This window comes from Eleginops maclovinus, chromosome 24 (assembly GCF_036324505.1).
Source record: "Eleginops maclovinus isolate JMC-PN-2008 ecotype Puerto Natales chromosome 24, JC_Emac_rtc_rv5, whole genome shotgun sequence".
Lineage (NCBI taxonomy): Eukaryota > Metazoa > Chordata > Actinopteri > Perciformes > Eleginopidae > Eleginops > Eleginops maclovinus.
The window spans coordinates 3039395-3055947 of record NC_086372.1 but is presented as its reverse complement, the minus strand read 5'-3'; the positions used below and the strand labels follow the sequence as shown (position 1 = coordinate 3055947).

General features: G+C 42.1%; 1 protein-coding gene across 10 annotated transcripts in view; it reads left to right on the top strand.

The window, feature by feature from the left end:
• The first annotated feature begins 12705 nt into the window (after positions 1 to 12705).
• The window catches only part of mbnl2 (muscleblind-like splicing regulator 2), a 41905-nt gene continuing 38057 nt past the window's right edge, over positions 12706 to 16553 (top strand). For 9 of the 10 annotated variants that reach the window (XM_063877613.1, XM_063877619.1, XM_063877620.1 and 6 more), the window contains exon 1: positions 16044 to 16343. The gene's annotated coding sequence lies outside the window, so the exon portion shown is untranslated. Of the gene's footprint in view, positions 12930 to 16043; positions 16344 to 16553 lie in introns of those variants that run through there. The other variant, XM_063877612.1, reaches the window with a different exon arrangement.

Sequence of the window (16553 nt, the reverse complement as noted above, 5' to 3'; positions counted from 1 at the left end):
TTGCTCTATCAATCAGCAGGCTTTTATACCAAGCAGGGTTTTACACGCATTAGAGACATGCAATAAATGAATACTCTACTTAATATCATTACGCTTCTCATAATGTGCAGGGGTGTATCTGGGATGTTTTAAATAGGGGGTATGTTTATTTCCTGGTGCATTTATGGGGGGCTTTCTTGCCTTGTCATATCTCTACAGCCTTGAAATGTTTACCAGAACAATTCTTCTTTTGATCTAATGCGCCACGCTGCTTTAATTTTACTCAATTATTCAAAAAGTTAGTTTGGATAATGGAAAGACAGCTTTTCTGTAACATAACAATTGTATTTGATGTCAAGTAAAGGAGTTTAACAAACAAGATTCATCCTGATTATGATTGTTGTTTAATCGGGCAGCTCTGGCGACCTGTGACTGACCTTTTATATCAAAGTGGAAATAGAGTAAAGACGAGTGTACAATCTGTGAAGTGGCCCAAAGTGCAGGTCTTTATGCTTAATTCATGCACGGATGATTTGCACAGTTAATTTTTCAGGCAGCCTGCAGCGAGTCCAGCCATTGCCCTTATCTCAGGGAGCTAATTTAATACCCGCCATTACTACCGAGCTGCCGTGTTATTCACTTGAGCTGCGTGAGATTTCTCCATCTCTGTATTAATCCACATCTAAAACAAAGAAATACCCTGGAGGAAAACAATGAAAGAGAGAGAGTGCCTTTGGATCCGTGCTGCGCGGAGAAGCATAAAATACATCCCGGTAACAATAGTCATATTTTAGCTTCAGGCCTTTTTTGTTTTTCCCCCTTTAATACCCCCCCTCCAGCTTCTTGCCAGTGGTGGAGTATTCCTGAAATGGGGCTCATCATGAACTGTTGCTCACAAGCCCGGGAAGACGAATAGACATAATTAAAAAGCCCATAAAGGCGAGAGCAGGGGCTTTTATTACAGTAATATGTGAAGGCCTTGGTTTAATGGGGTGTTTGTTCCCGTGTGCGGGGCTGACGGCTGCGCTACTTTACTGCTGGAGCCACGCTGACCCCCTCCCATCTCAAACACACCAGAGGCTGATAAAAAGCCATACCTAACGATGCACCAGCGGTAGGCATGACAGCAAAATGCATGCACATAATCGAAACACACCCACGCGGCGCTCCCTTTAAAACATTCAGGATGTGGGGACGGGGTTTTATTGGGATTTTGGGAAAGAATACAGAACAACAAAGAGATGAGAAGTACTTCCCATTAGATGCAGTCCAAACGCTGCCTTACACTCTCACTGGTGAACACGTTTAATGGCACCATCGATTACTTTGATCACCTGAGGGCAGACGAACAAGCTCTAAAGACTACATATATATAAAATATAATGTAGCCCTTTCTCCCATTTCCCAGAGCTCTCAACTACATCTCATGATCTTCATCAGCATCTAAGAAGTGAGCTAGTTGACATACAGTTAACATTTGGTGTCAGCGTAGTATTTCTTAAGGCTGAAAATGAGCCTCTTTAATGCTTTTGTTGCATTATGGGAAATGTAGGCTAAAGAATGATCCAAATGAAGGGCTAAAGTCAGAATATCTTGGCCTTTGAGGCACAGATTTTGACTGTTCCTTTTCTAATTTGTCTCTTATGAGCCCTTCAACTCGGGGAAGTTCAATATCTAATTACTGGAATGCTCCTTTAATACTTTTTTTTATGTATGCAAGAATCCCAATGTTTAATTTTGGCGGGCCTTTTCTCCCTTACATCCTGACAGATGTGTGTTATCCTTGCCTGCAGCTTTGAGAGGAGTCAACAGAGTGTAGAAGGTGTTAATGTCCTGTTATAGCCGCAGAGAATCCTTCTCCTCCTCCTCATCATCATCATCATCAGAGCCCACCCACAGATGTCTAACGGTTATGGCGGCACGGGCCCAAGCTGACAAGCAAAATGGCAGAGTCCTGAATCAGCCATTTTACCCTGGCAGGATGTGTGACCCTGAGGGCACACACGCACACTTTTACTCTCATGCACACACACACATGCGCCATCAAAAGTAATGGTGTGTGTCCAGTGGCAGGCAGGGAGAGTCCTCTCATGTCTGGCAGCCATAACGATATTATTGCTGGAGATGGAGCGTGCTGGGGAATACTGTTCCACGCCATTGGTATTCTGCAGACGTCCCCTCCTCCCACACACCGCTGGTGATGACAGAAGTCGGTGTTAACACCAGACTTCTTAGTTGATGATTTTCACAAGAAGCCACAACATGCAGATCTCTCCACGAGACAAGGAAACTGTACTTTGGAGAGACGATTCATCTGCCTGTCCTCCATTATCAAAGAGATGCTGCTGTGTTAATACTCTAAACCTTTTAAAGACTAATAACTCTCCAATTTACTAACTGGCTTTAATTATTCACTCCTCCTTTGAATTTAAATACATATCAAGGGCTGTTTAATACCAGCCATGAATGCTCATTGTGATGTTTTACTCCTCTGATAATATTACATCTGGCTCTGGGGAACACACGTGCACACATGCGTGCACGCGACCTCTGTCCAGGCCCATAATTAACCCTCTTAATTAAGAGGGAAAAAAGTTGCTAACGAAGGAAATGGATTTAATTAGCTCGGTCTGCGCCCAGGCACGTGTGCACGCCGTAAAAACACGCACACACAAAACAATTAAGCCTCTTTTATCCCGACTAATGGCTTCAGTGACTCAGAGCCTTTCTCATTAAGACTATCAATAATATGCTGATTACATGCATCCACCGCGCTCCTTTATCGGGGCACAAAGGGACGAGTGTGTGTCCCTGAGGTTCCAGGGGTGGGGCGATCTGTCTGCGCCACCTTATCTGCTAAAATAGACGTTTGAATTGTTTGGCTGCAGAAGCTAAAAGAGGCTTCGCCGTGTCTTTCTGACTTTCATCTTATCGAGGAGGACACGTGTGTCTTTCTCAGGGAGGAAGTGCCTTGAAGTTGCTGAGGGCTTCATGGGGGCCGCATGATAGACAAAAGAGTTGGCGAGTACTGTAGTCGTACATCTGTCTGCTGGCTTTTTATCAAATAAGTTCCTGCCTGTTGAACTACTGATCCGTCCTCTGTCTGTCTACATGTTTAATCACCTTTAGCACATGTATTCCAGTCCCCCCACCCCACCCCCCCGTTCGTTGTGGAGATAGACAGGCGTCTGTCACACAGGCAGGAAGACAATAGATCTGTGCATTGACCTTCAGTCTCTTCCTGTTGTAACAGACTCTGGGGTCCCTCCCAGAGGAGAACAGAGGAAAGCGGGGGTGGCTTGACCTGCAGTGCCACACCTTAACCCCCCCCCCACAACATCCCTGATGGGGGCTGCCACACTCCCTCTGATCTCCACTGTTTTCCAGTCCTTGCTATTGTGCGGTTTGTTTTTCATGTAAGTTCTAAGGGTCCCATGTGGCCCCCTATAGAGCCCACATTCAGGTCTTTGTTCGGTTCCCAGCGTACTTTTTTAAGATTTCAAGTACAAGATTGTTTAGTTTATCCAAATCATAACAGAGTGTAGATAACGTGCATGCTGTGTCACCAATATACCATGTTGGTATGACACCATAATTCATTTTTAGCATTAAGAAACTTATAATACTGATGTTTTGATTAGGCTCAATGTCCATGTACTAGCTTTTTCTTGAGCTTTCAACTCCCTTTTACAGTTTTCATCAGCAGTTTTTGTACCTTGAGTTACGATTATTAGTTTACTTGTGATTTGGATTGTTTTACCAGTGTTTCTTGCAAGTATTACACTTCCACAATTAGTTTGACACGCAGAAGAGAGTCAAAATCTGCACAACAAAGGTAGACATTCTGACATTGAGCCCCTAGCTTGGATCGGTCTCCAGCATACGAGTCCCATAATGCAACCCATAGCATGCACATGGAAGCTCAGTCTAGTAGCTTGATAACAAGTATCACCTGAAGGTCCAGTTGTTCACCTTCTATGAACTTCTTTAAGACAATGTGTAACTGTTACAAGTAGAGCGACCTTTATGAATAAAATTGGAGGCCAGCTTTATTGTTGTGATACTAATTCAAGACTTATCCTCCAGCCCTTCGTGCGGCCTGCCTTCAGATCTTAGCATGCCAACGATCTACCTCTGGACGACCTCTAAGAGATGCAAATTAGAGAAAGCTCAGGAAGAATTAATTCACTGAACTTTTTTCCTAAAGTTGCAGTTCCTTTTTATCCAAGTCATGTTGTTCCAAAACAGCATTCCTCTTAACCGTATGTAGATGGCCCCGTGAGCCAAAGGCAACAGCTCCCAAAATGAAAACAAAGTATTTCTCAGAGGCCTGCGTTCCCATGGCTCCTCATCAGCTGTGCCAACAGCAGGCTGCAGAACCTCAGCGGCCCAAACGCCCTGCGTACGGGAAAATAAATCACCATGCTGGGAAGCATCTGCACCATGGAAGTTAACACGGATGTGATTTACTGCAGAACAGATGTCTTTTCTTACGGAAATAACATAAGATCCATCCCATAGTCAACCCAACACCTTCCTTTCAACCACCAGGAGGATAACCACAACAAAAGGCCTGCTTCCGTTTATCCCTGCTTTAGATGTGGGGTTTTTCTTTTTACACAATGGATGAAAATATTCGTGGACCTTTTCTATCTTTGGGTGTTTTTCACGTCCTTTAATGGGAACGTGCTGATGTTTGATCCTAGCTCTCAGGTAGAGGCCGCACACAATAAAGGGATGAGAAGAACTCTCATTTGTGGTTTCTAATATACACATATTTGTCCTACATAGCACGACCTTTAATCCTGATTGGCACGCTGAAAGGGGATGAACACACGGCACACAAACACACTCCTTTGTCATTCAAAGTGTGCCAGAGCTATCAACCTGAATAAATAAATCCCCCCCTTATCTCGTAGAGCAAAACTGGATAAGCGCTCCCACCGGGTCTGGATGGAGGAAGCTGTCAGCACCTCTATTTTGGTTTGCTTTTGCCTCATACAGAGAGAGAATCCTGTTTTTCTCTCCAATCCATCCTTCTGGTTTTCAATCCCCGGAGAGCCGTTTCCCTCCATGTGCGTGAGACCTATATGTTCCCGCCACACAGTCCATACATGATCCCTTTTCCTGCTTATCTTTCAGAGCTGGGTTTATATCTTTCAGCCGCCGATAAATCCGGAGAACATTTCCAGGTTAGGAGGAGTTTTTCCCCTCCAAGTTGTCAGCCTTTAAAACCTGTTTGAGAGATATATTTACCCTTACTGGTTTCCACACTATTGCCTTGCTATATCACACCCATGTATCTGCTGTGACACCTGTAGCTGCTGTGAACACAAGGCACTGGTTTTGTCTCTAGCCCAATATCAAGTATTTGATTTATTATGTTTCATATATAAACACAGTAACAAGGTTATGGGTGGCTTATAAATACTGCAAAATAATACATTTATGTAGCACATTTCTAATGTCCCACCTTTGTTGGTTAATAGCTGCAATTTAACTGACATCATTTCTAGACCAATATGTCAGAAGTAATCACTGTTAGTCTTTGATGGTGCACCTCAGAAAGTCTCTAATCAACAGGTTTTTCCATTTATCAGAAGAACAAAAGAAACCAGAAAAGCTCATAAAAAGGGAGGCAGAACAGTGTGTTTCTAGCAGAGCAACATTGCCACCTGCAGCCAGCAGAAAGGGGCAGACGCATGGCTTCTCAGGCATGCTCAATCAAACACAGACAAAGTATTTTAATGGCTATGCAGAAATGTATTATCAGAAATCCTGTATTAGTCCCACAGAATGAATCTGCTCTTTAATCAACTTGAGTATTTCCATTGAATACCTCTTTTTATACTGCTCTTGAATGCAGGAACTTTTACTTGTACAAAGTATTTTTGTATTTAAGTGGTGCTACTTATACTTTATCAAAATGTCTTCATTTATTCGACCATTGTGTTGACATAAGAGACATTAAAAAAGCATCTAGAGACTCAAATGGAAAACTCCTTGCTTAGCAGATGGAAAATGAAAAAAGATATCTGTGCCTTAATGTTTGTTCTTTTGTAGGATCTACAACATCTTTATTTGTTTGTTAAGGTCACAAAAAACAGACATTTTCCCCAACATATTCTAACCTCTAAGCATTTTTATAAGAAAGGCCTCATGCAAGAAGTATGAAAGAAATGATCTTATTTTTCCCTGTCCCCATCCATGCACATAGATGGCTCATAATGTTAAAAATCTCAATTGTTTACTGCATAAATGTGTCAGTAAATGGGATTTTTTGCAAGGATGGTGAGAGATGGGAGTGTTCCTCTTTGCTTTGCTGCACTCCTGTGGCAGTCAGTGGTAGGACACATTGTGATATGGCTGGAGTGATGACACTCAAAACTCCCAGGGGCTGTGATAGCCAAGGTTCATTAAAAATAGCACAAGGTTAGTTTGGCAAAAAAACACTTGGAAAAAAACTAACAAGAAGCGATCAAAGTAGGCCTGGACGTTTTCACCACTGCAGGTTTAACGTCAAACTGCGAAGACTGGAGATGAGAACCGGGATTTGACACCGGTGCAGGGGAGTAGTGGCAATCAGTGGGATGAGCTGCAGTTGAAAATGGAAAAAGTACTTGAAACTGGATCCAGTGCTATAATTTGCGTAATGTCAGACACTAAAACTCTGGATATCTTCAGTTTTGACCTTTCTTTCTTCATTATGCCTCTAATAAGTCTCCCGATTTAATGGAAGTGCTTTACAAAATCCCTGGAGGACCCCTTGAATGACCCCTGACCATAAGGACTGTATGTGTTGTTTGTCTGAATGTAAGGGCTTTAATTTCTGGGATAAAATTGCTGAATGTAGTAGTACAGAAGTTCAGTGACATGTGCATTTGTCAGGCGTGTCACTACCGGAAATGACCACTAGATGGAGCGGTCAGTACATTATTGGAGTTGGAGAGCTCAAACGCATGACAGCTTTTGGACTACATGGCAATACATAAGATTTAATTTAACCGACTTGTAATGAGTGTAATAAAGCATGTAGATAACAAGCAGGTACAATCACTTCATAAAGGTCAATAGACTTTAATCTCTTACTAAGATACGGAACATTTAACACTATAAAAATGAGTTTAGTGGAATAAATATGTCATTATTTAGTATCTGCCGATAAAATCTTTGTCTGAATCTCGTTTATAACCAGAACGTCCCTGTTAAGCATCTGGAAAAAGCAACAATATTATACATCACATTGTATATTCTGAACTTTGCGTAGCTCAGAGGTCAAGGCTCATGTGTGTTTTGATCTAGCCCCTGGCACACTCCTCTGGCACAACACACACACACACACACACTTGCTGATCTGTCGCCCACTCTCATCCATAAATACATTTCCACTGGAAAATCACACAGCAAATAAATCACCATGGTTACAGTAATATAATAATTGCTGTACTTGAAGCACCCTCTGACTGATGATGCTTGCAGGGCCACTTAGAAATCGATGATTACAGGGAGAATATGGCGTGTGCGATTCATTTAGCAGAAGAATGGATGTTTGATCAACTGAGCAGGATGGAGTGCGGAAGACAGAGTAGAGGAAATAAGTGTGTGTGTGTGTGTGTGTGTGTGTGTGTGTGTGTGTGTGTGTGTGTGTGTGTGTGTGTGTGTGTGTGTGTGTGTTCCTATAATCCCTGAGTGCTTATTTGTCATGGTTTCATGTTATTGATATCTGCACCATTGTTGAAAAGATATGAGTCATACTCTTAACAAATCTTAGCGAACTTATGATTCACAACACCTCAAATCATACCTCATTTTGTAGCCCCTTTGAATTGAAGGGCCCTAAGTTAAAATCAGTGTTTAGGCTCTTTATCATTTCAGTATTTACGGTGAAGCAAAGGGCATTTTCTTCTAAAACAAATAAAGAGTGTGAATAGAACAAAAATAAGCCCTGGTGGCATTTCAAGTGAGAACGGTTTCTGTTTCAACTTTTTACATCAATCTTTGCAAAGGCAATTAAGGGTTTCAGTCCTGGTAGATTTAAATCAAACAAATCTATTTGAGCTTAGAGCTGTCTGGAGTTTTGTTTTACATGAACTTTAAGTTTACAACACTGTGTAGTACAATATTTGTGTATGTACACAATGGAGAAAAACTGTAAAACCGCATTTTAACTTGGAAATGACTAAGTATTGCAATACAAACAAATTGAAAGTATCATAGAGAGTGGATTTAAAGTGTCACACTGAAAGGTGTTGTGTAAGCTATTGATAGGTTTGGGTAAGTATGTGTCAGATGTCCATAGTTGGTTCAGCATGTCATTGCTAATGGAGGGAGTGGCCTGATATTCTATGAGACATTGCAAGTGTCCTTGTAACCTGCTGCTGAGGCCTGCAGCCTTGCAGCAAAAGCATCAATATTTCAAGCTGATGGGTCGCCTTGAGATAGGTTATTATTGTCTGGTACACTGAGGGGTATGCGTACACACCGCAGTGTCAAAGATGTTAGGAGTAACAGTAAAGAAAATGCTGGTGTAGCCTACGAGAGGCAGGAAAATCAAGCATTCAGGAAAACTTCATTACAGCTTGTCAGCGTGCAAAATACTTAATTGCTACCTCCAACTTCACTCAGTGTTCATGTGTGTGTGTGTGTGTGTGTGGACATAATTAGCTCACTACTCTCTGATCCTTAATGCATTATTGAATATTTCAAAGCAGTCTCAATCCTCTGGGCTAAGTGACTGCCAAGCATGGATCACAGGGCGGGTTTCGCCGTGATGAAGGGCGGTGCAACCATTAAGGAGTCTGGGCCGAGCTGCTGGCCTTGTGTGAACCTGGAGCTCATGAATAATATAAACACCTCTACTGTATTTGGAAGCACTTTGGACTGTAGAGCGCAGGAGCTGATGACATTGATTTTTGGTCGTGCAATTTCAGGGAACAATTCAATTTTAGTGGCGAATAATGGGTTGTAGAAAATAGAGATTTATTGCAATCATTCCTGATGGAGAACCACAGCGAGTGTCTCGATTGGTTGCAGCTCAACTCCTCACACTGCAACCTTGACAAGACAATAGCTGAGTTGTCATGGTAATAGGACATTTTTGAAATCTCTCACAATTACGGCATATCGGTCTTCTCTCGTCAAATACCATCATTCATAATTGTATTGACTCTGCAATGGGACAAGATTTTTAAAATAAATAGGGCCCCTTTAAAACATTGGGCAGTAAAAAAGGCTAATTCGGTTACACTGAATCATAATGACATAGTTTCATATTTTCCTTAAACTCTGACATTTTTCTAAAAGCAGCGATGGCACACTATCAAAACTTGGTTCCTTGGTTGATAAAAAAAAGTCTGCTTTCTCAGAGTGGAACACATTTTTCTGAGACATTGAGTAATGCATGTTTTTTCCACACTGTATTTTGGTAATGAGCACAAACAAATGGAACATCTATCATCAGCATATTTTATGGATCTAGGTGCCAGGGTTTCAAATATTAGCCACCGTTAGTTCAGTCCATTTAGAATTCAGAAAACCAATGGTGGAAGTACGAAGGACGCACTAATCAATATCTCTATTTTGACAATGGATGAAATTACTACCAGTAGTGTCAAATTACAGTATGAGTCTTCATTGTCTTCTCTTGCCGGGAAAGTCGCTGTGCTTGACCAGGAAATATCCATTAAATGTCTATAATAGTTATAGAATATTTGTATAATTTACAGGATTTAACAAATCAAATTCAATGTGAGCTTCTACTACCTTTGGTCACAGGTTTCCCACTTTTTACTGACTTATTGCTAGGCTAAGCTAACAGGCCATATTTCCCAAATTGTAACACTATTACTTTACCTCGAAGCTCACTTACTAGCTTGTTCCACTACTTGAAGCACATTTCACAATCTGATAATACTGATATACTGTTTCTTTGAGTACAATCCTAATGCAATAATGTATTTCCACCTTGGGGTTGCTATTTTTCCATGATTGTAAATTAACTCACGGATGATTCAGTGTGGATTCTACAGTCTCCTCCGTTTTGCTGAAATGGAATTCCTGCAGGAACAGAGGAAGCAATATGAACAAATGGCACGGCAGATGAATTATGGTGATGCATAACTACTGTTTTCTCGGTGGACAAATGAGTCTGCCTCAAAATGGATTCTCTCGTTGTGTGAATAAGCTCTCCCGGTGCAGTGTACGTGCATTTTGGGATCAGTTTGTTTAATGACAGTGGGACCATCTTCAATCCATTATTACTTAGGCCTTGTGATTATTAAAATGCTCATCAAAGTCATACAGGGAGTCAAATGCCCGTGTGATCTGCCTACAATCTATCAAATTGACTAAAGTACGTGCACAAAAACATACACTGTCTACCTGCTTTGTGCCAGCCATAAGCTCTTTCCATTAGACCTGGCTGCATTAAGCATTTGGGTTAAAAGCTTTCATAATCAGGTGTGTGCTTTTTTGGTTTTCCAAGATCAGTACTGTCCTTGACGGGAGAGCTTTGCCCACTGTGTGTAGGTGTGTGTGGGTGTGTGTGCAAAAGGACCTCAAAGTCAGAGCTTTGGCCTGAGTGTGTGTGTCTTCACATATTTGCCTGACAGTGTTTACTGCCTTCTGTGTTTTCCTCCGTGATCTCTTCATTCTGTGTTTAAGGGGAACTAACAACGGTGTTCTGTAGATACTGCGGTTGTTTTTTTCCCACCTGACGCCCCCTCATTTGATCCTGAGGTCCACTCTACAGACTGCAACTGCAACAAATGTGGAGCCAAAACCAATTAATGAGCGCAACACACACATACAGGCATCTGCTTCGGTTCCTTTTCTTTTGCTCGTGTGTGAATCCTTAAATGTGACTTTTAAAATTATGCAAACTGTTTCCAGATAAACTTTTTACAAATTAAGCCCAAAATAAGTGTGCTGTTACCACTCAGAAACACAATCCTTCTCTTAAATTCCTTTGTCTCGTATAAAAACAGTCAGGCAGAAATGACACAAATGTTTCAACCCTCCGCCTACATCAATGCAACAACTTCAAACTACATTGCAAGTCAAAATAAAGAAAAAGTCTTGTTAAATTGACATTTTTTCTACAGCATGTATTCGTGTGAGCAGCAGAGTGTGCATTTGTTTGCAAGTGTGTGGGCGTTCAGGGACTTTTAAAGAAGTATGCCGGCAGCAGCGTTTTTACAAATGCCTCCTCTGCATTGAGATCAATACATGAGGCCTTGGGGGAAGAGCCTGACCTATGTGAGCAGTTTTTCATGATCACTTACGTCTTGAAAAATACAGTTTTTTTCCATGGTGGCACTGTGGATGTGTTATATTTTGCTTTTTTCACTTGCTTTATTTGGATGGAGAACTTAAAAACCCTGTGGAAGGATAAAAAAACAAGAATAATGACATTTTTCTGCTTTTCTTGACCATTTTTGCACCGCTCCCTGAGGTAATGTGTCACATATACGAATGATGTGTCAAGTGATGAATTATGGTCTGATATAAGGCAGTTACACATGTTGACATCATCCTTCTGACCCTAGATTGATTGTGTTTCAACATGATTGATATAAAATTGACCACATGAATGTCTGTGCTTCAAACAAGTGTTGTTTCCTGCATGAAATATGACATCAAACCATTGCCGACTAATAAAATCTTGATCTCTGACACCGTGAATGTCCTGACAAAAGTGTGATGCCTTCATCCCCAGCAGCCTTAAAGCAGACCTTGGCCCTGACAGAGCAGTCTGTGATGGCTATGTTCATTGTTCATGTGCTCAATAGGCTGCACATGGCGTGGGCAGCAGTCAGTGGGGCTAAATTTGTGCCTCTCTGCTCATTCCGAGGATATTTGTGACTTGCTCCTTGTTGACTCGATGCTCTTCTTGCTGACAACGGGTCCCTGTGTGTCACAGACGGCTAAATCCAGCCAGCTGCATGCAATTAGGCTGCAAAATGCCTGGGATGTGCATGCTAATCTGCACAGCATCGAGTGGTGACGACGTGCTGATTTAGAGTCTTAATCAGCTGAAAAATCTAATTAAATGTACTTTCTGGTGTTTTTGCTTTGGTCCTGACATAGTAATAGTGATTGTGTGCCTTTATTATGATGAGTACAATATACAACATATGTATTAAAGATGTATATTCGGGAAATGAATGTAATCAAATGAATCTGGATTTATTAAAATAATGAAACATGTGAATTATTCATCAGGTTATCATGTCTCAGACGAGATTGCTGTACATATATCAAGTCAAAGTGTGAATGTGTATAAGAATGAATAGTCCTTTAGATGAGATTGCAACAAGGCTTGTCAAATGTGTTTAATGTTTTTATTTTCTCGATGGCAGGATATGTTGACAGACAGGCAGTCACTGGTTCATAAATCAGTGGACACATCTTTGTCCCCAGGGAGATTCACTGTTGTTTCCTAGGTAACAAGCGCCCCCTCCCTTTACCCTTGGTTCGTTTGGACTGTACCAACTTAACTGTAGGGTGGTAATAGCGATGTTTATCGAAATTAAGTAGGTTTCTCTGTTCAAGTTCAACGAAATATACCAGCATCTTCTACGTTCACACGATATAATGTAATGTTTCAGCATATAATGTGTTACATAGTTGAGTATAAATGCGTTATAACGGTTAGTATCCTTAGTATCAACCCCGGAGCAAAGCACATTGAACATTTCCTCGAACTGTCAAAATCGCTTGTTGCTTCCTACCCTAGCCTTAAAAGTAGTTAGCGAGCTAGCGCGTAGCGAGCATACTTCTGCCTTTCACTGAAACACCCTGCATCGTTATTTCGAAAGCGAAAAAAGTTTGCAGCTGGGAGAAATCTCAGTCGAAGACGCATTTTGCCATCCTGTTGGTCCCGTTTCAACCGAAATAGCGCCCTGGAGAAGCGGATGAAGTGCAGCTGGATGTGACAGGTTCGTCATCAGGTAAGCTGCAGGTAGTTAGCTTAGCAGATAGCATCATTTGCCTCTGGTGTTGCTGCACACACTTGGTGAACGTAACGCCTCTTATGGACAGTAGAGGGGGTTAAAATAGGTGCAATGAGGCCACCCAAGTATCATAAACAGTATGCGCTTAAAGTATGGACTGCTATGCTAGCTCCTTATCATTGCACAGATAGCTTATGAAAACAAGTGAAAGCAGCAGAATAAAAACAAAGATAAAATCAGCATGCGCAGTGTGTCTCTCCTGCATATGCAATGTTTTCTAGGACATGATGCTGGATAGCTCTCACATCTCATGTCTTTTTATTATTATTTTCATATTTATGTATTATATGAATTGACTTTTAGCATTATCCTGCACAATAATCAATACATCACCTTCACGTTATTGATTGCATTGATGACACAATCAACATTATAAAGCAATGGCGTTGTCATCATGCATTAAGGTGCACATATGTTACAGTGTACTCAGAATGGCACTTGATTAATGGATGGTTGGATTTAATTGCCATGTGCAACAAAAAAAATAAAGCTGTTCTAATGAGACACAATTTAATCTACTGCGGGGTGGCTAAGCAGGAGCCTTTCTACCTGTGCTAGGTTAATACATTGTGATTGGACTATCTGCTAGGTCATGTACAGTAGATGGTCCTGTAAATGCTAATAAACATCTCAGAATTGCACCAACAGAAGCACAGTGCAGACAGGCAGCAGGCAAATGAGCTATCAGGATAACAATGTAACTTTGACTTGCCATTTGTGTGGAATATATGGTTTTCATTAAAGCCATAGCAGCATTTGTACACTTGAGTATGACATAGCAATCCAGATCCCATTACGAATGTTAGAAAATGTACTTTGCATAATAAGGAGTGTTAAAAATAGGGCAATAATGTTTTATAGGGTCATATTAGCATCAGATTATCGTTTTTTAACCTACCCAATTTGAATTTTAATGCCAATAATCCAGTACTTCCTGGTTGATCTTTGGTCCACAGTGTCTTTGCACAGCCTTGAACCTGCTCCAAAACACACTGGTTGACCACTAACCTACATATCTATCAGGCTGCTGTTTATTCTCTGTCATCATGTGGACCTGTGTGACAGACTTTCCAGAATGGGTTTCAAGCGGAAAGAAGGAAGCGCAACTCTGTGCCGCTTGATATTTGATTACGGCTAATAATAGAAAAAGACAGCTGCCTTTTCATTGATCTGTCTTCGGTGCCCTATTTCTGAGCCCTCCTTTTTTTTTTTTTCCTCTGTCGTGTGTAACTATCCAGTAGTGCCACAGAATTTAGTATTCTGTTCTGGTGAGCATTTTCAAACAGATTCAACCATCTTCATTTGCCCGTAATTACCCATTGTTCTGGAATACTCCTATTGTATTTGAAAATGAAGCCGCTTTGGGCTCCTAAATCTGCTTGTGGGTGAGGGAGCCAAGCCGTTTGCGGTCAAACAGGACAGGGATAATAAGCGGGGAAGGGGTACCATGTGGAAAGGAAGTGCCTCGGCTTGTTTGTCTGCCGGCCTTTTGTTTGTTTTCCTGTCAGACAAATCTATTTAGAAGGTAGGCTATCTGAGGTCTGCTGTTAGGAAATTTTCCACAGCACAAGCAGGCTTGTTATTCATTTATTGACAGTTATTCAGTAATGTGGCTATTGAGAAATCGGTTGCAGCCGATCGAGAAGCCTTGCCTGTCCAACCGATGCTGCGCTGGATGAATGCTAACATAATGAGCTCATTTTCATAACTGTCAAGTGTTACCCTGATACCAAGTTGTTGCTTTGTATTGCTGCTCCTTTAATGTGCTGCCTGGCGTAGTGAGACTTCATTCCAGGAAGGTGTAAGGTGACACTTTTGCTTTTGACAAAGGCTGACAGCCCCCCGCCTCCCTGTTCGGATAATGGAAGAGCGCTTGTCTGTGTTATTTCATTACAGGTGCTCTGATGACTAGGGTGAAGTCAGTTTTCATTTGCTGAGGTAAACAATCTATCATGCTGGAGATATTAATCCCCCCCCATATCCCCTAAACCATTTGACAAATCTATTTCCTTGCGGAGCATCAGATTATTTATTGCCATTAAAGCATAATCAAACAGTTTGTTTATGACGGGACTGTAAAGCATGTTTAGCCTCATTGATGTCAACGAAACACCCAGGCTGCTGCGTCATTCACAACCTTTGTACGAGACAGAGGCGGAGGGAGGGAGGGAGGGACAGACGGTACAGCTGTTCTATTGAATCTGGATCGAAAAGTCATGAAGCTAGATCTCTGACTCATCAGTTCTGTGACGTTCTGGTTTCACGGCTCATATGATGCCAACCAGCATGTCATCAGCTGGGCGTCAGGCAGAGGACGAGTGGGGGAGGAGACAGACCAAGACTCCCACTTCCCAGCCCCTACAAATCTTCTTCTTTTTTTTCAAATTCTGATGCAATAACAATAACAGAACTGTCCAATTTTCCAGTCCAGTAAAATGTGATTGGAAAAGAACTTGAAAGATATCTGTGAGGAGTAGAGAAATGCACAGGTGAGGGGTGGAGAAGAGATGAGGGGAGGAGAGGAGTGTCTGGAGTAGATGAGTTTAGAGGACGGATGGTGAGGGGAGGTAGAGGAGAGTCAGGAGGGAGGGGGGAGGAGGTGTGGTGCTCCTGTTTCCTGGGGGGATGGTGTTAAATGGGATGATAGAACATAGACAAGGACATGGCTGATGTTCAGCATGCCACTGCAGCAACTCTTTGATTATTGCTTACTCGTACTGCAGCCTTCTGAAACAAGCACAGTCTTTGTTTTCTATCAGAAAAACAATTCCTGGGGTGCAGATTCTAAATAAAATCAGCTGGAGAAGGATGGAAAATAATAAGTTGAGCATGAAATTGGGGAAATACCGTTTTAAATTGAGCATTTAGAGATTGTTACTGTAAGCACAGTTTTCACTTGGACTCCTCTGCACCAATCAGAAAGCTGTGATACAGGGGGGCTGTGTTTCTATTGGCTGGATCTGTTAAGGGGCAGGGCCTTGCTACAGGCTGGTGGGAAGGAAGGGGCTGGCTTTAGGGGTGTGGGGGGGTGGCTGGAAGTGTTTTAGCCAGATAGTTGGAGTAGACACTCTTCTGCTTCCTGCCTGCCTGCCTGCCTCGCTCGCTTGCTTGCTCACAGAAAGGGAGAGGGAGAGAGAGACATCGAGAGAAAATCCCTGTCTAGGCATGGACCTCTGGCTGCAGCACTCGGCAGCTCGCGAGGAATGACAACAGTTCACATGGTCATTAACTCCAGTCGCAGGCGCTGAAGGGAACGCTGCACTGTAGCTCCGTGTCACAGAAGCACCGGGTGCCTCCTGTGTTCGGGACAGCAGACAGACAGAGACTCACAGCGGGACCCAGTGAAACCAGGTGGGGAGGAACGGTCATACAGGCTGGCTTTTTCTGTTTTTTCTCAAAGAGTTTTGCTGCAGTGTGCTGCATACCAGTCTGGGTGGGGAGGGAGGAGAGGGAATGTTTTATCTGTGAGAGTGTGAGGCAACTGAGGAAAGAAAGGGGCAGAAAATGTATAGTGTGTGTGTGTGTGTGTGTGTGTGTGTGTGTGTGTGTGTGTGTGTGTGT